The sequence below is a fragment of the Triturus cristatus genome, chromosome 6, assembly GCF_964204655.1.
Source record: "Triturus cristatus chromosome 6, aTriCri1.1, whole genome shotgun sequence".
NCBI classification, from domain to species: domain Eukaryota; kingdom Metazoa; phylum Chordata; class Amphibia; order Caudata; family Salamandridae; genus Triturus; species Triturus cristatus.
In genome coordinates, this window is record NC_140589.1 from 1,425,899,783 (window position 1) to 1,425,926,447 (window position 26,665).

Sequence of the window (26,665 nt, forward strand, 5' to 3'; positions counted from 1 at the left end):
AGATGAAGACCCTGCAGTCCCAGCAACATGCCTGTCAACTGCAACACCAAGGAAGGATGGAGGATAGACAGGCTGAGCTCGTGGCGGTGCAAACCCAAATGACCGGTGTACTCCGTCGGATTGCCGACAACATGGGCAACCCTCCCTGTGGCACCAGGCGAAGGCCATTACCAGACACAGGGAGGGATCAGGAGGAGGAGGATTCATCCGACGGAGCGTCACAGACATCGTCACGGACTGCTTCCGAGGGTCCCCGCAGGAAGGTGGGTCGTCCACGAAAAAGACTGTGAGAGTCAGCAGAACATCACCATCTCCCAGGTCACCTGGCCTGGCACCTGGCCCTCTGGCCCAATAGCAGCACATGACATTCTCTGCCACATGGACTTGCTGGTCACTGTCTGACCTATGTTGACGAAGACTGTGGCATGGACTCTGACATTTTGCTACGGCAAGGATACCAACTCCCCCAGTGAACTTTGGATTCTACACTCCCGCTGTGCACCTCTTGTCATCCCCACAAACCCGTACCCCACCACAAATAAATTAATCACACTTACAAGCTGATGCCGTGATTCTGCATTATTACAATACATGTGTGTGTCGTAAAGTCAAAGCATGCCTGATCTCAGAATTAACTCCAACCATCCAAACCGTGGGGTCGCAGTCTTGCCCAGGACACACATGGGTCCCAATGTATCATCTGATACAGACATGGAGTACCATACTCACCTGTGCTGGGCCCAACCAGCTGAGTGGTTCCCGCACAACTGTGGCTACAGACACATTCAGGGGAGCAACAGTCATGCGCAGAGGTCAGGGATCATGTGGAGTGACCTGGCTTGCCGCTCCCAGGCATGTCTAGACATGTGTCCCAACAATGTCCTGCATGCTTGCGTCAGGCGGATGTTGAAAATGGTGGCTAGCCCGAGGTTGGATGCATGGAGATGCCAGAATGGAGTTTTGGATCACAGTGCCACATGGTTGTGTTGGGGTTGTGGGCTGCATCATGAATGTGGCCGTGGATCGAGAAGGTCATCCTGCAGCTGGCTGTGAAACATTCCCCCCATCCCGTTTGGACGTTGATGTGGCCTGGTTGCCCGATGCAGTAGCAGAGCTGTGCAGATGCACTCCGGATATGGACAAGTATCATGGGAGTCGTAAGGCACATGTCCGTATACTGCATGGTAGGATTCAACACGGATGTTGTGGTTGCCCTGGGGGATGGTCTCTCTTGCCTTGAGGTGGATGGAACTGTGCATCTTGTGCATAATACAGTTCCCACTCCCTGACAAACCCCTAGCATCTTGTCACTCTACACATAGACACATATGCACCACCTCAGAAAACTATGCCAGACATGCCGCACGCACAGTGGCAACAGGCCACCATTGACAGGGAAGAGGCACCTTGGAGACAGAGGGACAAATTTATTAGTCATGTGTGTTGGAATGACAATGATACTCTGTCAACACATACACAGGTCATGTGGATGAACATGTGGGAGCAACACTGGCACCCCCCATTGCAACACAGATGCTGGTATTCCATTGAATTGGCACACAAGTGACGGATAACAGCTAAACACCCCCTGCTGCCACGGAGAGGCCGCTATACACCATTGAGGCCCTGATGGGGCAATCACACACCATGTCAACCCGGTGCAACCTGTATGTTTCCGAGGTCAGTGTTACACACAATGATGGCCTCATCACAATCCCCAATCCCCTGCCACATGACAGTCACCAAGTCTGACCATGGCTCCAGGTGAAGCCTGCCCCATGTCATGTTCCCCATGTAGGATCCACATGTATGTAAATGGAACACACATGAACCGGAGAAGTGCACACAGACTACAAACAATTCACACACCCAAAACGCCGTGAGGCATCCCTTACCCTAAGGAGATTTCAAAACTTGCCCGTGCATGTGACGCAGAATCAGCACATGTTGCTGTGTTCATGAGGAGTAGCAGGAGCACAACAATGCCACCAGCAGACAGCATGCCCATGGACCTGTGGAAGAGAGACACACAAGGAGTCAGCCCAAAGGAGCACATCCGCAAGCATGTACTCAACACGTATCATGTTGTCAACATGACAGGTGACAATGATGACCCTCAGACAACATCCTTCCATTGCGCCATCACTCGAGTGACACTTCAATACACACCACTGACTCACTTGGCAGACATGCAGATGGACACACACATTGCAACACATGCCACACACGGCCCAATGCGTGCACACCCAGACACTGGAACTCACCACTAAGCAAAGAAGTTGCGTATGAGCCGACTCCGCATGTCCTCCACAGCCTCCTCCTCCTCCACATCACTTGCCCCGTCACCAAGGCCTTCATCCTCCACGGGTGGATGGTCCTGGTCATCTTGATCCAGTATGAGTGGAACAGCTTCCTCCACTGCCATGTTGTGCAGCATGCAGCAGACGATGATGATCTTGCACACCTTCACCGGGGCATATGGGAGTGCTCCGCCGGTCTTGTGGAGGCACCTGAATCGGCTCTTCAGAAGTCCAAACGTCCTCTCAATGACTCTCCTGGTCCGCCCATGTGCGTTGTTGTAGCGGTGCTCGGCAGCCGTGCTGGGGTTGCAGACAGGCGTCATCAGCCATGGCATGTTGGGATAGCCAGCGTCCCCTACAAGGAAACATCATGGACAGAAGTGTGTCAGCACAGGCAGTGAGATTGGAAGATGACGCCAAACACTGAACTGCCAGAGTCTACCCACCAACAATACATGCTCGCTCGTTCCGCAGCTGCAGCATCATTTCAGGCAGCCTGCTACGCCTCATGATGAAGGCATCGTGTGCTGATCCTGGAAAGCGAACACAGACATGTGAAATCACCATGTTGGACAGACACACCACAAGGGCATTAATGGAGTGATAATGTTTGCGATTCCTATACACCACCTCCTGTGCCTATGGTGGTACCAACGCAACATGTGTCCCATCTATGGACCCAATGACATGGGGCATCCCTCCCAGGGCATAGAACTCACGCTTGACATCTGTCAACTGCTCACGAATTGGGAATTTAATGTACTCATCCAGGTGAACCAACATGGCCTCTAAGAAATCATGCAGAACACGGCTGAACATCGTCTGGGACATGCCCCCGACATCAGCAATGGTATGTTGGAACGTACCCGTGGCAAGGAAATGTAGGGCTGCCATCACCTTCAACTTGGGTGTCAGTGCACTGGGATACCTGTGGCGCGGGAGGAGTTGTGCTTCCAGCCGGCCAGTCAACTCATCAATCAACCGTTGGCTGAATCTGTAGCGGCGTATACAGTCCCGTTCATGCAGGGCAGCCATGTCTGGCATACGTCGAGGGAGAGGCGGAGCCCTGCAGTGAAATGGAAGGAACACCGAAGAGTGAGCACTGTACAACGACATTGTCAATGCACTGAGCACATGTTACACAGCCAATACACATTTGCCACATTCTGAGTCAGGTCTGTGCAACATTTCCTGGACACGTACGCCAGTCAGGAGACACTCCTACCAAGGGACAGCCACTAACGGAGGGGGGCAAGATCACGATGACATGGCATGAGACTAGCTGTGGGCCAGTGTAAGTGAACATGCACACGCATCACAGGATTCACAGACATCCACACATGTGCAGAAGTAGTATGCGTATGGTACAGACAGGTTGTTGGATGCGATATGCACTGGTCACATGTCATAGGAATAGGACAGGCCACACACATTGCCTTGGAGGAGTACATGTCGAGACAGAACATACATAGAGAGCATGTGGATATGTACTTGTGTTGATACTCCGTGTAGTTGCATACATACACACCTCATGGCAAATCACATATGTGGGCTGGTGTGCGGAACAGTGTGCCATGGCCATCTGCACACAGACACATGTTGGCAGCAGCTACTGCTGATGCATTGGACCACACACCTACAGCAAAATCATGGAAACACATGCCACACACATGACATGGTTGCAGCGTGCAACGCAGCCATACACATGTCATGTGTAATATTCCGTGTACCTGGCATCAGGGGACAGGTGCGGGTGTCCGTGACTGGGACATGCAAGTGACTCATGGCTCCACTAGTGTGTACGACATGCACACATGTCAAAGGAGTGCAGGGGATGTGTGGTACAATGCGCACCATCACACACGACATGTGTACACAGCTCATCGTACATGTGCATTGCCCACACCTCAGGGGTTAAGTGCCACATCACATCCTGACACACCTGTGTCACACACATGTGGTATTGCACAGACAATGCATTGGTGTCCACCCTTGGCAATATCTGACCGCTCCATTCCTGTCTGTGTGCCGCCTGTCACCACTGACAGTTGTGAAACGCACCGTACATACGCTCGGAGTGCGTGTATAGGGTCCCTGGGCCAATATTGCCGCTGGCGTATGCGTACGCCACAGTAGTACGAACTGTACACGCGCTTGTACGGTCCGGATCACAATATGGGCGCTGGCGTATGCGTACGCCACAGTAGTACGGACCGTACACGCGCTTGTACGGTCCGGATCACAATATGGGCGCTGGCGTATGCGTACGCCACAGTAGTACGGACCGTACACGCGCTTGTACGGTCCGGATCACAATATGGGCGCTGGCGTATGCGTACGCCACAGTAGTACGAACTGTACACGCGCTTGTACGGTCCGGATCACAATATGGGCGCTGGCGTATGCGTACGCCACAGTAGTACGGACCGTACAAGCGCGTGTACAGTTCGTACTACTGTGGCGTACGCATACGCCAGCGCCCATATTGTGATCCGGACCGTACAAGCGCGTGTACAGTCCGTACTACTGTGGCGTACGCAATCGCATACGCCAGCGCCCATATTGTGATCCGGACCGTACAAGCGCGTGTACGGTCCGTACTACTGTGGCGTACGCATACGCCAGCGCCCATATTGTGATCCGGACCGTACAAGCGCGTGTACGGTCCGTACTACTGTGGTGTACGCATACGCCAGCGCCCATATTGTGATCCGGACCGTACAAGCGCGTGTACGGTCCGTATCACTGCTTGGGGGGTGCCCTAGGGCGTGGAACGCACCGTACCTGTGTGTATATGTATGAAAACACATAGGGGACACATGAGGGACAAGTATAAGGGCCTAAATGCATGATGGTTGCCATGGAGACTGAGTTAGATTTTTGAATTTGAGCACCAGGTGCCCAGCAGAAGTCAGTTTGAAAGAATCTACATTGTTGCAATGTGGATGATGACTTGACATCATCATCAAAACTGAAACCATGCAAAGGCACACACTGGGGTAGGTTTGAAGGGATTGGATGAAACGTAGGATGCAAATGTGACTGACCAATCAATCAGTACTCCTGTACATGAACAGGCCAGCCAGGCATATATAAGGCAGCCAGGTCCCATGAGAGAGCACTTGCCTGCACATCCATTCATCCATGACCACTGCTGCTGATAGTAATTCCTCTGGCACCATGTCCAGGACTGTGGAGAGGTCACAGCCATTCACCCAGGAGGAGAACCTTGCCCTGATATATGTGATCCTCCCACAGATCCAGAGCCTGTATGGTCGACCAGGGGTTCAGGTGAGTGCTGACTCCACTAGCTTAGACTGTGCCCCTTTTGTGTGCCAGTGACTTCTGCCATTGTATCCATGTGTGACAGACATGCACTGTTGTTTGGAGTGGGTCCCAGGGTGTGGAAGGCCTGATGTCACCCATGCAGAGCATGCTGTGTTTCCTGTGTGCACTCCTCACTTGCATAGTGCCTACTGTGACAATGAATGCACGGTGCATGCCACATTCTGCATGCATACTCCTCCCGGGGATGTTGTTTCCACAGTCCTGATGTGATCCTGTGTTCCCCCCAGTGTGACAGGTGTCAGTACCCATGGATGTGTGTTTGTTCAGTGTACCTGTGCTGTGAGTGTCCAAAGGCGGTGTTCGTCCCCTGCACATTGGTGTGTGTGTAAGTCCCCTGTCATGTGGGTGAGTGCATATGGGGAGTGCTGCACACAAGCAGCATGAGGGATGGATGTAGCCTGGCCATCCAATGTGAGCAGGGAGCAGTGCTGTGTGCATGCCGTGCTGAGCCAGCCCCACACCTGTGACACCCCCGTCTACTGGCACATGGGCAGAGTGAGGTGTGTACCCCCAGTTGGCAATGCCATGTGATTGTCCTGTACCTGTGTGTGTCTGTGTACTCTGATGAGGTAGCATCAGTGTGCTGGGGCAGGTGACTGCTGTGAGGTGCTGTACATAATCCTGTTGTAGCCTGTGAGGCACAGTGTGATCCCTGGTCAGTGAGTGTGTGGTACCCCTCATGCCACCCGTGTACTTTCAATGGCACGTAGTGCATTTGGCCTTCCACAGTGGATAATGTCCCTATGACAAAGGTGCAATTAGTTGCATGCATACCATGGCCTGTTCATAAAGAGGATTGTTCTATATGTGTGTCTCTGTGTCTCTGCTCATGTGGATTAATGTATTCTCACTTTTGCATCCTCACAGGTAGGCGCCATTGCCAAGGGGGAGATCTGGAGTGAAGCCGTCAGTGCCGTGAGGGGTACAGAGGGTCGGAGGCGGAGCCTGTCTCAGGTGAGGAAACGCTGGCAGGACATCCGGTGCTGGACGAGGAGGATTGCACAGGTCCTGCTGGGGGACTCACCTGTGAGCCGTAAGAACCGTGGGCACCGTCGTCTGACCCACATCCAGAAGCGTGTGCTGGCGGTGGTCTTCCCCGATATGGACAGGCGCCTACAGGAGAAGCAGCAGCAGGAAGGGGGTAGGTACATGTGTGTCAGTTGTGTGTCCCCAGCCAATGTAAGTGTGCAGTTGCATGGATACAATGCCAGGGTTTGATTGTGCAGTGCGTCAACTTCTCAACAATTTAGCACAGTGCTGTTCTCACTCCCTCCCTTCCCCTCCTTGCCATGTGTTCCCTGGTCTGTCTGTAGCCACTCTTGCACAAGGTTATTTAGGCAGGCAGTTCATGCAGGTGACCTATGCCATCAGCATCATGTGTGGGGGTGATGTGCCACAGGTATGGGGACCTTGCGTGTGCCATGGCCAATTTCAGTCATTGTGGTGTCCATGTCACTTGGCACTGATTGTGAATCACGACATAGGGGTGTGTCTCCAAACTGTACAGCCTTCCAGCATGCATGTCCAATTGTGTGCCCTCTGACATGATGCGCCTGAGTGGGAGGCCTGCTAAGTGCAGGGACGGTTGCTTAATTTGCAGTCATGTCCATCCTGGACCATGGAGGAGTGTGGGCACTACTGTGCCCTGGGGCACCTCTTCCTAGGTATCATGTGCGTCATCCAACAATATGGACATTCACTGTGTCTTCGCCATGGGTTGGGTAGGGTGGCATTGTACCCTGGGCTCAACTGTTAGGACCTACAGGGTGCTACATGTGTCCACTGTACAGGGGGACCCATTTTGCCTGTGCATACTCACAGTGGGCATTACCTGTGTGTGTTGTTGAGACAATCTGATGATGTTTGCCTGTCAATGATGTGTGGACATGCCCACCAGGGGCTGTGTGTGTACAGTCATTAATTAGTGGAGGCCATGTGTTTTCATCCCAGAGTAAGAGGTGTACATACTTTCTCCGTCTCAATGAGATTGTCTCAGGTGTGGGTGGTTTGTGCGTACAAGGCCCTACATGTCAGAAGCTTCATCCTCCTTGCTGGGTGTGGCCTGTGTGTGATGTTTGACTGGACATACGCTCAAGGTGCAGTGACCCAGTCATGTTTGGCCTGGTTTCATGTATTGCCTTTGCAGCATGCGGCAAGAGTAAAGGTATATCATTCATGCTCATCCCTTTTTGAAGACGCAGTGTGGTGCAGATGCTGTGCACATTTGTCCCCAGAGGCTGGCTCCTCTGTAAAATTTCAGGTGCAGTGATTTGCTATTGTGTCATGCTCTCCATTGTGTCTCAGTGGCATGGTGGGTCGAAAAACTGTGTGTTCCATGGCCTACATGTGTACATTGTTTTGTAGGTGTTACTCCTGTTGCTTTTCAGGCTATGCAATGTGACCTATGTATATTTGACTCATGTGACATATGTGTACAGGTGTCTGATTATCTCCTGTCTCTTCACCTTGCCCACAGCATCGCCGGGGGACACGGAAGGAGACACTAGCACGGACCGGGAGGAGGGATTGAGCACCAGTGCCAGCAGTGCTGTCCTGTCTGGCACATGGAGTGGCACGGAGGCCGAAGGGAGTGAGGCAGAGGACCTGTCGACTGCCAACACAGACTATGACGCAGACGGGTCCGAGGCTGAGCTCCCAGAGGTGGCGGAGTCTGCCCCCCCAGCTGATGGCAGCCCTCCACATCCCCCCGCCACCTCAGTTTCCATCACCGGCCTCCCACCTGCTCGTGGCCCTTCCCTCCGTGCTCGGTCCCCACATGTCTCCTTCCTGCCAGGCACCGCACCCCCTGCCCCTGTCACCACTGCTGCGGTGAGTGCGGAGTCTGTGGACATCCTGAGGCAGTTGCAGGTTGGTCAGACTGCGATGCTAAATGTCCTCCATGCCCACACCCAGGTGCTGACCCAGATGGAGGCATACATGGAGGGCATGTCGGCTGCGCAGTCTGACCAACGGCAGTTGCTGAGGTCCATAGACTCCACACTGACTGCAGCACTGGATCTCCTGCAGCGCTGCCTACCCCCCCCCTACCCCTGCCCCATCCACAATTCCCACTCCCGTGCCTGTCACACGCACATCCAGACGTCAGCGTGCACGCACCCCAACAGACACAGGCACCACACCACCAGGGAAGTCGAAGCGCACACCTCCTGTCACGCACACACAGGGTGAGGAAGGCACACCCACTGGGTCGGGGGGGAAACGTAGAACACGCAGCCACAGTGGGAGTCCGCATTCCACACAACCCACTCCCTCCAAATCCACTCCCCTTAGCTCTCCTGGCCAACAGTCGGTGACAGCATCATCCACTGCGAGTGTGCCCCCCAGCCCCAGGATGACACCACCCCGCAAGCGGTGGAGGCGGGACCCGGCCAGGGGAGTTGAGTCCCCCACCCTGTCCACACCCTCCCCCAGTGGCGCTGCGACCCATCCCTTTGCCCCCCCCCTCCTTGGGGCCTGTGGTTGGATTGGGTGCGGGGGAGTCGCTGGGGGAACTTGCCGACGTGTGCAGCGCCATTCTGTCCTCCACCTTTGGCGCTGGCACCCCCCCTGTGGCAGAATCATCCCTCCCTGCACCCACAACACCTACCCTTTCCCCTCCTGTCCCTGCGGTGCCTGTTTCCACCCTCCCCCTGATGCCCCCTCTTCTGTGGATGAAATGGACTTGTGAACTGTGCAGGCAAGCTAGGGGACACACGTCCCGATGTGTACCCCCCCCGGACTTTGCTGCTGGGCTGGCCCATGGCCCTTGTACATAGTGGACATTTTCTCAGAGATATTTTCCTGCTGAATAAAGCATTTTCTTTTTGTTTTGCACACTGATGCTTTCATGGACTTGCTGTTGGTGCTGGTGCTCCCTGAGTTGGGGTGGTGATAATGTGTTAGGGGTCTGTGAAATGTTGGAGTGTGCTGCTCATGGGGTGTACCCTGCCATCTGCGTGCCATCACAAAGGTCTCTGCCAATGGTATTTGGTCATGTTTGCTCTCACTGTATGGTGACATTGTCCCAAGGTGTGTTCCATCCTCTGTGGAGCAGGCCATTTTCCCTGCAGGGTGTCTCCCAAATGCTGTGCTGTGCTGTGTCTACATTTCCTGGATGTGTGAGGGTTGCCGTTCAATATAGCCATGCTGGCTCAGCGATGGCTCCGCCTGCATCTGGGGTATCACCCTTGTTGGTCACTGAACTTGTTGATGGGGTATCTTGTACTATGTCTGGGCACTGCTGGGAGGACTCAGCACCAACCCCTCCTGTGTCTGGGCACTGCTGGGAGGACTCTGCACCCACCCCTCCTGTGTCTGGGCACTGCTGGGAAGACTCTGCACCCACCCCTCCTGTGTCTGGGCACTGCTGGGAGGACTCTGCACCCACCCCTCCTGTGTCTGGGCACTGCTGGGAGGACTCTGCACCCACCCCTCCTGTGTCTGGGCACTGCTGGGAGGACTCTGCACCCACCCCTCCTGTGTCTGGGCACTGCTGGGAGGACTCTGCACCCACCCCTCCTGTGTCTGGGCACTGCTGGGGGTGTTTGGCACACACCATTCTTATTGCAGGTTCGGTGCGTACATACACGGGTGGGGGTTCGGGGCGTACATACACGGCTGGGGGGGGGGTTCGGTGCGTACATACACGGGTGGGGGTTCGGTGCGTACATACCAGGGTGGGGTGGGGGTTCGGTGCGTACATACACGGCTGGGGGTTCGGGGCGTACATACACGGCTGTGGGGGGGGTTCGGTGCGTACATACACGGGTGGGGGTTGGGTGCGTACATACACGGGTGGTGGTTCGGGGCGTACATACACGGGTGGTGGTTCGGTGCATACATACACGGCTGGGGGGGTTCGGTGCGTACATACACGGCTGGGGGGGGTTCGGTCCATTCATACACGGGTGGGGGTTTGGTGCGTACATACACGGGCGGGGGTTTGGTGCGTACATACACGGGTGGTGGTTCGGGGCGTACATACACGGGTGGGGGTTCGGGGGCGTACATACACGGGTGGTGGTTTGGTGCGTACATACACGGGTGGTGGTTCAGTGCGTACATACACGGCTGGGGGGGGGTTCGGGGCGTACATACATGGCTGGGGGGGGGTTCGGTGCGTACATACACGGGTGGGGGTTGGGTGCGTACATACACGGGTGGTGGTTCGGGGCGTACATACACGGGTGGTGGTTCGGTGCGTACATACACGGCTGGGGGGGTTCGGTGCGTACATACACGGCTGGGGGGGGTTCGGTCCGTTCATACACGGGTGGGGGTTTGGTGCATACATACACGGGCGGGGGTTTGGTGCATACATACACGGGTGGTGGTTCGGGGCGTACATACACGGGTGGGGGTTCGGGGGCGTACATACACGGGTGGTGGTTTGGTGCGTACATACACGGGTGGTGGTTCGGTGCGTACATACATGGCTGGGGGGGTTTGGGGCGTACATACCAGGGTGGTGTGGGGGTTCGGTGCGTACATACACGGCTGGGGGTTCGGTGCGTACATACACGGGTGGCGGTTCAGTGCGTACATACACGGCTGTGGGGGTTCGGTGCGTACATACCAGGGGGGGGTGGGGGTTTGGTGCGTACATACACGGGTGGGGGTTCTGTGCGTACATACACGGGTGGGGGTTTGGTGCGTACATACACGGGTGGGGGTTTGGTGCGTACATACACGGGTGGTGGTTTGGTGCGTACATATACGGGTGGTGGTTTGGTGCGTACATACACGGCTAGGGGGGGTTCGGGGCGTACATACCAGGGTGGTGTGGGGGTTCGGTGCGTACATACACGGCTGGGGGTTCGGTGCGTACATACACGGGTGGTGGTTCGGTGCGTACATACACGGCTGGGGGGGTTCGGTGCGTACATACCAGGGGGGGGTGGGGGTTTGGTGCGTACATACACGGGTGGGGGTTCTGTGCGTACATACACGGGTGGGGGTTTGGTGCGTACATACACGGGTGGGGGTTTGGTGCGTACATACACGGGTGGGGGTTCGGGGCGTACATACCAGGGGGGGTGGGGGTTTGGTGCGTACATACACGGGTGGAGGTTTGGTGCGTACATACACGGGTGGGGGTTCTGTGCGTACATACACGGGTGGGGGTTCGGTGCGTACATACACGGGTGGGGGTTCAGGGCGTACATACCAGGGTGGTGTGGGGGTTCGGTGCGTACATACACGGCTGGGGGTTCGGTGCGTACATACACGGGTGGGGGTTCGGGGCGTACATACCAGGGTGGGGTGGGGGTTTGGTGCGTACATACACGGGTGGGGGTTCGGGGCGTACATACCAGGGTGGGGTGGGGGTTCGGTGCGTACATACACGGGTGGGGGTTCGGTGCGTACATACACGGCTGGGGGTTCGGGGCGTACATACCAGGGTGGGGTGGGGGTTCGGTGCGTACATACACGGCTGGGGTTTCGGTGCGTACATACACGGCTGGGGGTTTGGTGCGTACATACACGGCTGGGGGTTTGGTGCGTACATACACGGGTGGGGGTTCGGGGTGTACATACACGGGTGGGGGTTCGGGGCGTACATACACGGGTGGTGCTTGGGTGCGTACATACACGGGTGGGGGTTCGGAGCATACATGCACGGGTGGGGGTACGGCCCGTACTTCCACGGGTGGGGGTACGGTCCGTACATACCCCTACCCACGCTCTGCGTGCCTGGGTACAGGCCGTACCCATGCCTTTGGTGGGTGGGTACGGTGCGTCCCCCCATTGTTGCGGTGCCGTGGGGTCCGCACCGTACACAGTCCTTGGGGGCGTGGCTACGGGTCGTACCACGCGTACCCCTAAATGACCCCAGCAATGCTGGTACGAGCAGTACCAAGGCATTTCTGACGTGGGTACGGGCCGTACCGCCATTGTTGGAGTGACGTAGGGGGACGCGTGGTACGTTCCGTACCCACGCTCTTGCGGCCTGGGTAGGGTACGTACCGGTTCGCGTGACCATCCACTTCCGTTGTGGCGGACGCTTGCGTTGCTGGCCTCGCCCCCACCCCCTGGAAGTGACCAGGCCCAGATGGTCAGGTATGTCCAGGCCATGTGTGATTTGGTACCATGTGTTGGTGTTGTGTGTCCTGCCCCTGCCCCCCCCTTTGCCCCTGGTTGTTGTGCTGACCTTCTGCGGCGTCTGCGTCGGTTCCTGTACGCCAGGTGGACTGCTAGGAGGGCAGGGATGGCACGTAGGTTCGGGTCCATGTCTGTTCGTCGCGTCCAGCTGCTCCTTGCGTGTGTCGTCCTGATTTCCCGGCAGTTTTTGGCAGCCGGTAAATATTTTCCGTGCGGGATGACGTCGGTTCGAATCGTACTTCCTGGTTCGTGAAAGGTAGGCTGGATGCGTACCGACGTCACGTCGGCGCCTTTCAGGATCGGAATTGTGTTTAGTTTCTGTTCGGTCGGTGTTTTGTTCGATTCGTACGGAAATGGTGTTTCCGTATGAATCGTACTTGCATTTTCGGATGGATTTCGCACCGGGTACGAGTCGGACGGAGAAAAGGCTCCGTCCGACGGTTCGTACCAGGTTTTTACCGGATCGGAATTGGCACCTAAATTAGCTACATTATATATGTGAGAGTTATAAATTATGAAATCCAATGACACATTTTATATTTTTATATAAGCTTTATTTTTGTTGAAGAAAGTAGACAGATTATTTTTTTTTTATTTACAGAATGGAGTATACATTAGTAGAGATACAGCAAATATGCATTCATTTGTGTCTTTTTGCAATGTTTTAAGGAAAATAAAATGTATTGATATTATCACATTTTATAACAGAAGTATTGATAATTACAAAAAAACATACATAACATTTATTACTTTTTAACATTGTTTGCAAATAAACATATTCTTACAGTATTCATATAATAATGTTTTTGTTGGTTATATACATAAAAAAAATCATTGCATATTTAATTTCTGAAGAATATTGTTTCATTTTTATTTTGTTGTTGTACATAATTAGTACATGACAAAAAGTATATTTTTATGCTATGTATTTTTAATGATGACTAATAATATTATTGTAGGAAATGTTAATATTATTAATTTTTATATTTTATAATTATATGAAAAAAATTGTTTTGCAACATGTACATTTTGTAAATACATTTTAAATAATAAAAACATTTTATTATAGTTTGTACAGTTGTGAAAAAAAATTACTGTATTATAATCATAATAATAATGTATTTATAATTATTATGAATATAAGTTTTTTAAGGTATTGTTTATTAGAAAATCATTTTCAAAAAATTTAGATACATTTATGTTATATTTATATATGATTATAATGTTTTAATGTATTTACACTGATTTAAGTAGGGATTTTTATTTGAATGGGATTATTTTGTAACCGCTTCATGTTATTTTGGGTCATTTTGGACTGAGGAAGCTCGCGGTTGGAAGCTGCGTCGCGTTGAGCAAGGTAAGGGGTGTTTTAAGTATTAAGTGTTATTAAATACTTATGTTTAGGGTAGTTAGGATGTTTATAGTGTATTGATAGATAATTTAAAATGTTTTGGGTGTTTTTGACGTGTTAGTAATGATTTAGTTACGTCTGGTTGTTTACTGGTTGTGACGTAGTTTTCGAAGTAAATATTGTGATTAAATATGTGTTGTTTTGAAATGATGTAATTGTATTTATTAAATGTATTTGGGTGTGATTGTGTGGGTGGGTATGTTTTGTTCTGTTTTTCAGGTAAATGTTGATCGATGTTTTTTCAAAGACCAAGACGCGTTTTTTTTTTTTAAAGTGTGTGTTACTTGATTTAAGTAATATTGTTAACACACTTTTTAACTTTTTACGGGATTTCATGGAGCGTTTATTTTGATTTTTCACTTCTTTTCGGGTTTTTGAGGGTTTGGATATTATGATGGAAAGAGAGACGTTATTTATTTATTTTTTTTAAAGTGAGTTTTAGTTAATGAAACTAATAAAGTTATCACACTGTTTTTTTCACCGGGATTTCCAGGAGCGTTTGTTACTATTTTGACCTATTTTTCGGGTTTTTGAGGGTTTCACGTTTTTGGATTTGTCGAGGATGGATTTACATTGGATGTGTTGATTTTTTCATTTTTGGTGGGGCAAATTTTTTATTATTACTATGGATTGACATAGAAATGGAAGGAGTCTTACTTGGTGGAATTCATCTTGCATGGCTACATCAATGGTAAGTTATATTTTGTTATAATTTGGGTGGGAAATGTTATTATAGTTTATTGTTATATATATTATATTTACAGAAATAATATTTAATTGTACATATATATTTCCTATATGAAAATGAAATGTATCTGACAATTATATATTATTTAGGAAAATATAGTATTAATATATGATTGCAATTGTTTATTGTATTGACCTATTTCATTTATTAGCTGTGTGTATGTTAATTATAAAATGCTTTTGGCTATTAGTGATAGGTAGTCTAGGCCACTTGTTGATGGGTATAGGTTTACTTGACTTTGTAGTAGATCAAACATTTGTTTGGTTTGTTTAGTTAATTTAGGACCTATTTGAGTAACAGATTGTTGCATCCGTAATTCTTGGTAGCTTTGTTCTTTTTGTAGAGATTCCAGGAGTTTTTGTAGGGTAGGTTTCCCTCTGCTTGTAGTTGCTTGGAAGGCATTATGCCATCCTTCAACACTATTGTTTGTTTTGGATTGTTTATTTAAGGTACTCAGGTATACATTCCACCAAGGAATGTGGAACTTTGGTTGTCTTCTATGTCCTGATCGATGTAATCTTCCCACCCAGGTGTCCTCAAAGTAGTCTAGGAGTTGGCTTAATTTGTCTTCGTTCTTTTTGTAATAGGGACTTTCTATTAGAATATTATAGTGTTCTGCTACATCTGTTACAGGTACGTATGCTAGTGCTATTAGTTTTTTAACCTGGTAGGCAAAAGTACTATCTGTAGCATATTGTACACTTAGGGTGGACTTTTGCAGATGTCTCCATAGACTCTGGTTAAAATGATAATAGCAACCTTGGATTGCTGTGTGTGGATAATTTTTTAGTATTGAATTGATCATGGCTAATTCGAAATCAATAATTATTTTTTGTGGAAAATAATTATTGGTTTCTTCTTTAATTTTGGTTAATATTTCTATGTATGTTGTTTGCTGTTTATTTGGTAAGAGGGCATAGATGAATGGAATGTTAGAATGTTGGTACAATCCATGCACTGTGTACAGCTGGTAAAATGGTTTTGGACAAACTTTAAAAGTTCCATCCATCATCCAAGTGTCACATTGTTGTAATTTCACTAAATTGTTTGCAGTAGCAAACATAATTATTCTTTTCTCAGGAGATTTGTTGTAAAAAAAAATAAATGGTTCATTAGTGTGAGTTATGCTTAATTCTGGGGGAATGATTACTGTCTCAAATGTTTTAGGGGTAGGTAAAGTTTTGGTAGTTAGTTTTTTTTGTCTAGCTATAGTTCTTTTTAAACAATCAATTGGGGGTAATTGTGCTGATGCATGGTGTGGTATTTTTATTAATTGTTCTTTGAGTATTTGGGTGGTGGGTTTATCAGTGCTAGTACTTGCTTCTTTAATGTTTTCAAGAGCATTTCTAACTTCTATCTCTGTAATATTGGGGGGGTGATTATGTTCTTTTACAGAAAGAACAGTGGTTTCTTTTGTAATAGCTCTACCATAGCATTTGTTTGAGTAGTATTTGCTACATTTCCAAAACATTTTCAGACCACTTTGCTTTTCTTGTGTATATACATAACCCATATAACATAACAACATTTTATTTTTTTGAGACGTTATAAATTCAGCACCTTCAGTCATGTTGTTCTGTATTATGCTAGGGGAGATGAAAAAATATTTTGTAAATATAAACAATGTTATAGATATTTTAAATATATTTACATTTTAGTGAATATACTTACAATGTATAATTTGATGTGTTGAAAGATGTTAATTAGCTGACTTCAAGCTTTCAGTTTAATCTTGGAGATAGATTATCTGTTGATAAGAGAAAAAAAATTGTTAATAGTTGGATACATTTTTTTGAATGTGCTACTGTTTTAAGGGGAAAGTAACATTCTGGCTGCGTATTTTAGGCTGTTTAATGATTGAGGTTTATATACTTACTTATTTCTTTGGTCCAGTAGGTGATTGCGTAGAAGGTAGTTTTGGATGGTTCAGTGGTTTTCTGTAGAGGAGACAAATAAGGAATAAATATTTTTTAGAATAATTTTTTTAATTAATAGTTGTTGGTGGGTAGGAAAAAGTAAAACAATACTTACATTGATTAATATTAGAGTTGTGGGGATGTCCAAAATATTTCTGTCTTTTTAGAAGGTATCTATAGAGGCGAAATGAATGTAATTAAATGAAGTGTAGTACATTCATTTATAGAAATAGTTTCAGCTGTAGCATTCTAGATTAGTTGCTTTATAAATAGAGTTTAACTTACTTTCTGTAGTTGTTAAATTTTCTTTTGGACTGTAATTCTTCTTTCAGGAAACAGTTGAGTAGAGTTTCGTCTTATTTCTTCTTTTCAGTTTGTAGTGTGAAAGAGATGTTGAAATGTAGTGTTTTTATAGTGTGCAATTAATTAGTTGCTTCATTTCATTGGTTTAATTTGAAATGTGAGCATGTCATTGGTCCACCTTAATTTTTTTTTTCTTTTCTGGCTGTTTGTTTCCTTGTAAGGGAAACGCTAATTAGCAACTTATTAGTAGTAAGTCATTGTTTATTTGTAGTATTAAATGCTTTAAAGATATTTTTAAATGTGGTTTAATGCATGTATAATAATTATAAAATTATTTATGTAGTGAAATGTATTCATATTGTTTATGGAATGTTTATTTTTCAATGTATGTGTTTGAACGAAAATTTTAATGTTATTTACGTGTTTTATTATGTATTACAATGTTAATGTATGTGTTGTGCTTAAAGTATATTTTCTTCATAGTTTTTTAGATAGTCGATATTGTGAAATATTCTATATTTTGGTTGTCTATATTTCTGGTTTCGATAATTTTGTCATTTACATAGTCATTTAAGAGTAGACGATAATTTTGTTAACGATATTTTAAAATTCGATATAATGATATACGATATTTTGTTAAGACGATATTGTGTACTCGATATTTTAGTATTTTCTTTAATAAGTATGGTGAGTCGATAATATTGTAGTCGATAATTTAGCAACGATATTTTAAGTAGTCGATATTTTGGTAATCGATATTATGTCAGTGATCCGTTTGGGCCATCCTATCCCTTGCCCGGTTGGATGTCCTGTTCTCCTGTTGTAGTTCATCCTGTTTCTTTGGTAGCCTCTCCTGTTGGTATTAGAGTCCGAGCTGTCTGATCCAGAGTCTGATCCATCTCTGTTGGTATTATAACCTGGATTTCTTCCAGTGGTGTTGTAATCCTCTCTGATGTAGGGATATACCCGTTTGTGTGAGAAGTTTTTGGCTTCCTTTTTGAATTTCTGGAACTTGGTTTCCTTTAGAGAGTCTTCAAATTCCCGCATTGTTTTATTCAGTTCTTCTAGTCTCTTTTTCAATTTTGCCACCGTATGACAGGATTTTAAATGCACTTCAATGGTATGTATTTCTTCTTTCATATCCTGGGATAAACATGCTGCTGTTTTTCTGCAAAAAACCAGCCAGTTACTTGCACAGTGCCAGGATATAGGGGACCAATCCTATTTGAAGGTCTTGCCATTTTGAAAAATCAAAGTTTATTCCGAACTATGAGACCTCGAGGTTTGGCATTTGCACGAAGATATTCAGTCATCATTATGCTGTGTATCATAGTTTTAATCTGTGCTCTTTTGAATTCCGTTAGTTTGCCCCATCTAGGGCCTGCTGTTCTATTCTGTGTACTGGCTGTCCCATCGAATGGGGATGTTGTTGACATCATTCTTTCTACCTCCTCTTCTGAGGAGGTCAAACCTGTGACCTCAGCAATTAATAGTGGTGATCTAAGTGTTTTGTTGAGTCTTGTTGCTTGAGTGATATACGAAAAAAAGAGAAAGAATGGGGGGAGGTCCCACAGCTGTGCACTGTCAATATACTTATCAAAAAAGGGGGGGAGGAAGAGGAAAGACTGGGTTTACCCTCCTCATTAATATGTACTCAAAAAATCGAGAAACCCAGCAGAAGGAGAGAGCATTAAAGAACATACTCCACTGCGATGTAGCAGTTAGAAAAACATAGTTTTTCTTAGAAAACCCTCACCCCCCAGGGTTTTTCCATGGTGGCATACTTCATCATTGGGGTTCATCCCGATCGGCTGCAAATCAAGGCGTGCTGTGACCAGGCGAGTATGCCGGAGCACTTAGAAAAGATGTCTATGATAAAGACAGTATAGGTGAGGGGAGTGGAAAGTGAGTACTAACAGGATTAAAAATACCTAACTAGTAGAACCCTTACTGTTATTCCTTCCTCTAGTCAGTATATTTAAAATCAGGGGGTTGTGGTTGAAGAAGTAGTCTACAATAAGTCTATTCCTTCAAATCGGTCAACATGTTTCGAGCCTTCCCCTATTGGCTCTTTGTCAGGACCTATAGGAAAACAGTTTCTATTGATACCACTCCTTACAGTCCCTTAATAGGAACACAATAAATGGCATGCCATGCGTGGTTCACATAACATACATATGATTCATAATAAAGTAACCTGTAGCGTCATTCCGTATCTGTAACAAGAAAGAACAGAGGAGAGTTTAAGAAGACACATGTCAGCCATGGGCTGATATACCTTGATCTTCATGTGAACACCCTACTGTGGAAGTGCTTAACCCCTTCCCTGCTCATGACGGAACCACTCCATCATGAGCCACGGTCGCGCTGTGCTCATGACGGATTGGTTCCATCATGCTGTGGCTGTTGGCAGCCGCTCCGCCCACGCAGCGCCTTTTCCCCGCCTGTGCGGGCGTGTAACGTAAGTGGGCGGCGCCGTGACGGAACCACTCCGTCATGAGCACAGCTCGCCCGTGACTCATGACGGCGTGGTTCCGTCATGAGCACAGCGGCGCCGCGCTCACCGAAAAACCCCACCAGCGCCGCGGCGGAATTCGCGCCGCGGCGAAGGGGTTAAGAAACACATAAAATCAGTGACCACCCAGTGGTTAAAAAGCCATGCTTGGTCCACCGTCTTTAGTCATACTCAGTGACCGAAAAACGTCTATATTCAAATGGTGGTGATACATCACAAGACAAAACAAACAATTAAACCACATTACATACATTAATGATGCCATACTAGTGAGTCATGGTCTTGCTGGGGAGGCCTCTAGTCACACGCATCACAATGCCCCGCAATTCTGGCTCAAAATCAGTTCCGTCCTCACCTGCCCTCTTTTCTTAATGTCTCTGACCACACACTTAAAGAAGAGTAAAAACAGAACTCTATATATGCCTTTTCTCTTTTTAGTAAGAGAATCGTCCTCACATGCTCTATTTTACCAAAAATAAATTGATAAAAGCATTTGCATTGTACAGCAACTCATGGCTGCAATGATACCAACCTGACAGCAGCACCTAACACTGTATACAAAAATCCAGGGATACTGTAACACAGCATATCCCCGATTTACATAATGATCATTGAGACACAATTATGAAGCAGGCACACGCACTTGATTCTACAAAAACACAGTCGCCTTAACCTTATGTAAGCTTGCACCTCGTACTGTCCTTAAGCAATGCAAGCCCCCAGATCAATAACGGACACTGCCTCACGAGGCCCATCTGGGGGCTTGCATTGCTTAAGGACAGTACGAGGTGCGACTATTCAAAACCACAACTCCCACAATGCTTCGTGTCATGGGACCGGCCCATTTGAGGGCGTATTCTGGCATTTAATGGGAGGTGGCGGGAAGCACTCACCTGATCATCCAGCCTCTGAAGAAGAAGGACTTATTCCCTCGAAACGCATCAGGCGATGAAGGATGGGAAGGATGTTACCTGTATCGTGAGGGAGACAATGTTTCTACCTATTAAAGGCCTGGTGTCGATGCTGGCTCAGAGTGCAACTCATTCCTGCAAGGGTAACTAGAGCGTGTATTTTTTGCGGCAGCCGAGCCGTAGAGTTTGCACCACCCTGAGATGCTGAGGGGGCCGCAGGTTCAAGATACACGGAACTAATTGCGGAGTGCCGGTAAGGATCAATAACGGACACTGCCTCACGAGGCCCATCTGGGGGCTTGCATTGCTTAAGGACAGTACGAAGTGCGACTATTCAAAACCACATCTCCCACAATGCTTCGTGCCATGGGACCGGCCCATTTGAGGGCGTATTCTGGCATTTAATGGGAGGTGGCGGGAAGCACTCACCTGATCATCCAGCCTCTGAAGAAGAAGGACTTATTCCCTCGAAACGCTTCAGGCGATGAAGGATGAGAAGGCTGTTACCTGTATCGTGAGGGAGACGATGTTTCTACCTATTAAAGGCCTGGTGTCGATGCTGGCTCAGAGTGCAACTCATTCCTGCAATGGTAACTAGAGCGTGTGTATATATATATATATATATATATATATATATATATATATATATATATATATATATATATATATGTATATAAATTCACTGAAAAAACCATAGGTTTCAGGGGTGTTATAGTTAGCTGGACTTTTCACTTGTACAAAACCATTGAAATTCCCCCGTTATAGTTAGTTCAGCTAACTATAACTCGCGCGCCCGCAATGCACTGCTGATGACGTCACATATTACATCACTCATGACATGGTCAGTGACATCACTCATGACATCACTGATGACATCTCAAATGACATCACTGATGACATCATCCAGGGAATGTGTGTTTTTCTGAAAATTAAATATGTTTTATATATGTATATCTCAAGGTCGATGGAAGAATAAATGGGTATATAAGTGTCTGATTGTGTAACTGACTGATTAAGTGTATCATAGTGAATAAATGGCTTAGTGAGTAATGTTTAAATATGTAAATATCTGTATCAGTCTCTCACTTTGTGTATAAGTGGCTGCATGGGTTGGTGAGTAGCTACATGGGTGTCTATATAGGTTATTAGTTGTTTTTTGAGTATGAGTCTGAGTGTCTGCATGGTTCGGTGGGGGGTATTACGTAGTGCATAGGTGCATGAATGAGTGACTCACTGTTTGTATGTGTTGAAGACAGCATGTGTGCAGGACTGTATGGGTGGATGAGTGTGTGTAAGGGTGTGTTAGTGAGTGAATGACTGTCTCAATAGTGTCTTTATGAGTAACTACATATGTTTTAAACTAGTATATGTGACTAATGGTGTATATAAGTGAGTATATGTGAGAGTGAGAGATTGAAAGAGTTCCTGTATGAATAAGTATGTGTTTCTATAAGTGATTGTTTAAAAGACTAAGTATGTGTAAGTTTCTGTAGAAGTAAGTGTGGTGGTGTGTGTATAACTGTATATGCAAGTAAATGTATGTTTGATTCTTTATTAGCATGAGTGACTATGTGTGTGAGTAACTCTATGGATGAGTGGCATTGTGTGACAGGATGTATAGGTGTATGAGTACATATGATGAGTGACTGTATAGGACTGTTGGTGAATGAGTGGATGTGTATGTGGATCTTAGAATTACTGAAGAGGTTGTTGTAACTTGTATTGGTATGTCCATTGTTTTGAAAATTTTAGTCTCTATTTTTGAATGTGTGTATCAAAGGTTATATTAGGGTGAGAGGAGGACTGCCACTCTATCACAAGGATGATGTCATCAGTGATGTCATCAGTGATGTCATTTGAGATGTCATCAGTGATGTCATGAGTGATGTCACTGACCCTGTCATGAGTGATGTAATATGTGACGTCATCAGCAGTGCATTGCGGGCGCGTGAGTTATAGTTAGCTGAACTAACTATAACGGGGGAATTTCAATGGTTTTGTACAAGTGAAAAGTCCAGCTAACTATAACACCCCTGAAACCTATGGTTTTTTCAGTGAATTTCTGAGGTTTTTTAAATGCTAATTCCTAACTATAACGTGCCTGAAACCTATGGTTTTTTCTGTGAATTTCAAAGGTTTTTTAAATGCTAATTTCTAACTATGCCTACAGAGATAGGACATGTGAAGAAAGAAGAAAAAATGCACAGAAAGAAAAAAAAGAAGTGCAGAAAGAAGCAACAGAAGTCCTCAAAGACGAAGAAAAGTGCAGGAAGAAGGATAACGTGCAGAAAGAACAAAAAGAAGAGCAGAAAGAAGCCTTGTTGCAAAATCATCCTGTACCCTCAACTTTTTCAGACGGATACTGGTGGTAACTGAGTCTGACTAACCAGTCCTAGAGCCAGTGCTATGTTAAAAGACACTTAGAATACAGTGAAAACACCTACATACACTAGGGAACATTATGTGTTGGGGTCCCCCTGTGATTAGCATGACCTCCTCGGTAAGCCCCTAGTGTATAATAGGGCAGGGGGATTAAAACTGCCTCTTAAAACAGGTCACAGGGCGTTTTTGCACACGTTAACTCAGGCCCCGTCCCCTCCCTTCACCACTGTGTAAACACGCCCTGTGTCCGTTTTTAGTTGGGAGATTAAGTTCATTTGAATCCTGAGGGTCCCTAGGGTCCAACTAGCCCACTAGGTACCTCCAGTAAGTGCCACAGAGCTGCATTGCAGAGAGGTGTAAAAAGTGGCACGGCCTGGACCACCTCTCTGCAATGCAGCTCAGTGGCGCTTACTGGAAGCACTTGGTGGGCTAGTTAGCCCCCAGGGGCCCTCAGTAGTGAAGGGAAATTATATCCCCAATTTAAAACGTGCCATAGTGTGTGTTTGCACACGTCACCTCAGGCCCCGTCCCCTTCCTTCACCACTGTGTAAACGCGCCCTGTGGCTGTTCTAAGTTGAGAGATTAAGTCCCCTTGAATCCTAAGGGTCCCTAGGGTCAAACTAGACCACTAGGTACCTCCAGTAAGCGCCACAGAGCTGCGTTGCAGAGAGGTGTAAAAAGGGGCTTGGCCTCAGAACACCTGTCTGCAGCGCAGCTCCCTGGCGCATACTGGAGATGCCTGTTGGGCTAGTTGGCCCTCAGGGACCCTCAGTATTGAAGAGGAATTAATTCCCCAACTTACAACTCGCCAGGGGGCGCGTTTGAAGAGTGCTGCAAGGAGGGGGCGTGGCCTCCGGCGCGATGCCAGTCTTTTATTTATTTTAAGTTTTTTAAGAAGGGGGGCTGTGTGGTTCCCCTTCCTATTCTAATTTATTGGCCCTGATGACCCCATCCCCCAGGGCCTGTCTCCTAATTATATTTTTTTGATCCCAATCCCCAGGGCCGGCCACTGTTTTTTATTATTTTTAAAAAATATATATTTATAGACACACCTAGGACATGCTGGACAAACCGTACGTACCTATCACCATGACGATTTGCGTGATATTCATTAAAAGGCGACTATGCATACAATGAATCCACGTGGAATGTATTTACACCACTAGTGAAGCTCTGACATGTCTGATGCCTTACCGTGCCTAATCCCGGTAGACACCCTTGTCGTTTATTAATACACATGCACACCAAGCCATTCAAAGGGGATTCGAAAAAAATTCGACCAAAACTCTGCAAGAAACCCCCCTCACGGTTAATAAAACACACATCCACTGCCGGATGTGTAATACTTTTTATTTTACTCTCTGGAAAGGGGACGAACATCACTTGAGAGTCACAGTGCGCTCCTGGCAGAGCCCAATGCTGTGTTACACCCACCATTGCCTGCTGAGTGCCACACACCTCTGTGTTGTATTCCACTAACTAGTGCATATGCTATGACACTCTCTAGCCCATGTGCACTGTAACACCACCCCGTGAATATGTCATGCCACACTTGTCTTCGCACAGGTTATATTGCCCCATCTAACGTGCCTTCGTCGATGCCTATGTTATAACGCACAGTGCTATGCCATACATATTACAATCTGGGATCCATATCTTTGTCACAGTGCATATGCAACGTTACACTCCCAGCACATATTTTATATTACAACTTTAGAGACTAGTTAGGTTACACAACACTGCTCTGTGCATATTACACTCCAAGGCGCATATCGCATAGCACGCGCTAGTGCCTGTGCTATCTCGCGCTCTCCAATGAATCTGTCATTGCGCACAATGTATTGCATATTATTTTTCACGCCCGGTTCATCTTATATCACACTTTTTGGTGCATAGTTTATACCATACACTATATCTAGTTTTCATTTTCAATCGTGCTCTCAGGACTATGTTCTATATAACACTGTGTTCACCTACCCTTTTCACGGGCATTACATTTTGCGATAGGGGGTGGAGGGTCAGGGGGTGTTTCTGCCAATTGAGCCCGGAGTCACAGTCACAAACGTCCTCTTCTTCCTGAATAAAAGTGAGATTATGCTGCATACTTGTTCATATTTTAAGTAGTTTGCACAGACACACGTTTTAAAAACAATAAAGTTCCTAATACCCGCCTTCTCTGAACAGTTAGCTTGCTGCCCCATCCCCCTCCTCCCTATCCTCTGTTGTGTGAATCCATGGACTAGCCTCCTCCCTCCTGCCATGCATGGTCTGATGTGCTGCCACTGCCCTCAATTTAGTATGATGTACCAGTCCACTCCTCCTGCCCTCCATTGCCCAATTCTATGCCCCATCATTGACCTCCTGCTTAAACTCTGTGCTTAGCTTGCTGACCCGATTCTCCTTCCCCCTGCCCTCCGATGTCTTTGTGCATGTCCCTGCTCCATCCTTTTTGCCCACCATGTTCCATGGACCTGCCACTCCTATCTACTCTGAGTGTTCTGTTGAGCTGCCACTCCCCTCCCACCTGCCTAGCATTGTCAGATGACTGTAACCTGTCCCTGCCACCTCCATCCTGCCTGTCCACATGCCATGCCCCTATCCTCTTCCTCCTGTCCTACATGGTCCATTGTACTGCCACACCCTTCTGCCCTCCCTGGTCTGTTGTGCTGCAACTGCTCCTCCTGCCTGCCCCGTGCGGTCTGTTGTGAGGCCCCTTCCCCTGAACTTTCTTGTCTGTGCACAGGTCCTGACCCTCCCTTCTATCCTCCATCGTCCTTTGTGCATGCCCCTGAACTCTCCTTCTTGCCCATCATAGCCATTGTGCTGCCACTAACCCTCCCACTTGCCATGCATGGTCTTCTGTGCTGCCATGGCCCCTCCCACCTTCCCTGTGTGGTCAGTTAGCTGCCCCTGACCCCCTCCCACCTTCCCTCCATGGTCTGTGTGTATGCCATCACAGTCTCACTGTTGCTCTTCATGGTGTGTCTTGCTTCTAGTGCCCATCCTGCCTGACCTCCATGGCTATCTTGCTGCTCCTGCCCTGCCCCCTTGCCCCCAGCCCTCTGTTTACATGTGCAGACCCCTACTCCCTCCCTCCTGTCTGTTCCATTGTAATGCCCCTGATCCGTCCCTCCTGCCCTTTATGGTCTGTTATGCTGCAGCTTTCTCTCCTGTCTGTCCATTATGGTCAGCTAGCTACAATTGCCTCTTGCCCCTCTGTTCTCTGTTGTCCATGTGCATGGTCCTGTCCCCTCCCTATTGCTTTCTATGGATTGTTGTGCTGCACTCCCGTCCCGCATGCCCTGTGTGGTGTATTGTGCTGCTGCAAACCCTGATGCCTGCCCTGCAGGGTCAGTTTGGTGCACCCCCTCCATGTCCCTCCTGTCCTCTGTTATCCAAGTCCATGTCCCTACCCCATTTCCTTCCATGATCCAATGTACCATACTTGCGAACATTTTGAACTTGGTAAGAGGGAGATTTTGAAAAAAAACGTAGGTATTGATTTTCCCCTTTGAGTTACATTGAAAAAGAGGAGATTGTAGACAGGAGACAGATCGAATAAAGCCCATTTGAGCTTAAAAACATTGGACGTTTCCTGGCTGAATCGGGTCTGTTGGCATGTATGGTTGTACTACCATTGCCTCTTCCTTCTGCCCACAATGGTCTATTACATTGCCACAGCCTCTCTTGCAAGTCCTGTATTGTTGATTTGTTGCCCCTGCCCCCCTTC